Genomic DNA, 1,005 nt, shown 5'->3' with positions numbered 1-1,005 from the left:
TGACACTCGGTTACCGCTCCGGGTGTCACCCAGCCTCGGGACGCCCCTGGCAGGGTCACAGCTGCCAAGTACTTCCGGGTCGTCGGGTGTCAGGTGTTGCTAGGCAACGCGTTTCAGAGGTTCACCTCCTTTGTCTTCCAGCACAGGCGTTCTGGAATCTTTCTGGACTGGACTCTGCTCTCTCCATGTCACCTTTATTAAACAGTCACTTTTATACTGCTCTTAGATCTGTGCGCTGGTTTTTTATGTTTTCTTCACAGTGCTGTTACATGAATGTTTCCCTATCCAACTAACCAGGCTGCGGGATCGGTGCACACATCTTCTCCGGATTAATCACCAGTTTAACTTGAGCTCCTTTGACACTTTCAATATACAGTCCATAAACAATCGATCTAATTGCGCAAGTTGATGACTTCTGTTTTATGTTGAACTTAGCACTGGTATACCCAGCTATGGTGAGGTTTTGGCAAAGGGTTACAGGGACCATAACGAGTGTGCTGGGAAACTATTTGCTGAGGCACCATATGGATACTCACAAGAAATATCTCAAGGTATGGTCCCTGTGTGTAGCGTATCTTAGATGCACTTTATTGAAGCCTTGACGATCATTGCAACCTTAGCTTTGCAGGTTCCTCTCCTCCCCAGAGGCCCCACTCCTCCCTTTCCCTACTTTTCCCCCCCCCCCATCTTCTTCTTTCCTTTCTGCTCCCTTTTGCCCTTTGCATTGTACTTTCTTTCCTTCTGCTGATCTCTTTTCTTTTTCTTCCTTGGTCTCTTGTTGCATTTTTTGCCGTTAGATGATACCAGTGATTTGTAGCCAACTTTTATGTGACAGGAAGCGAGGACATGGTCAATCACGTTTCCAGACATCCCAACCTGCAAAACCTTATTTCAGGGAGGTTCCCGTCTCATTTCAGGGAGGTGCCCTTTCTGTTTTGTTTTTTTACAGCGGCCGTCGTCAGAATATAAAAGAAATAATAATGATAATATATATATATATATATA

The sequence above is a fragment of the Nanorana parkeri genome, unplaced genomic scaffold, assembly GCF_000935625.1.
Source record: "Nanorana parkeri isolate BGI_ZX_2015 unplaced genomic scaffold, ASM93562v1 scaffold1390, whole genome shotgun sequence".
Taxonomy (NCBI): domain Eukaryota; kingdom Metazoa; phylum Chordata; class Amphibia; order Anura; family Dicroglossidae; genus Nanorana; species Nanorana parkeri.
The sequence above is the reverse complement of the archived record's forward strand: the minus strand, read 5'-3'. Positions refer to the sequence as shown.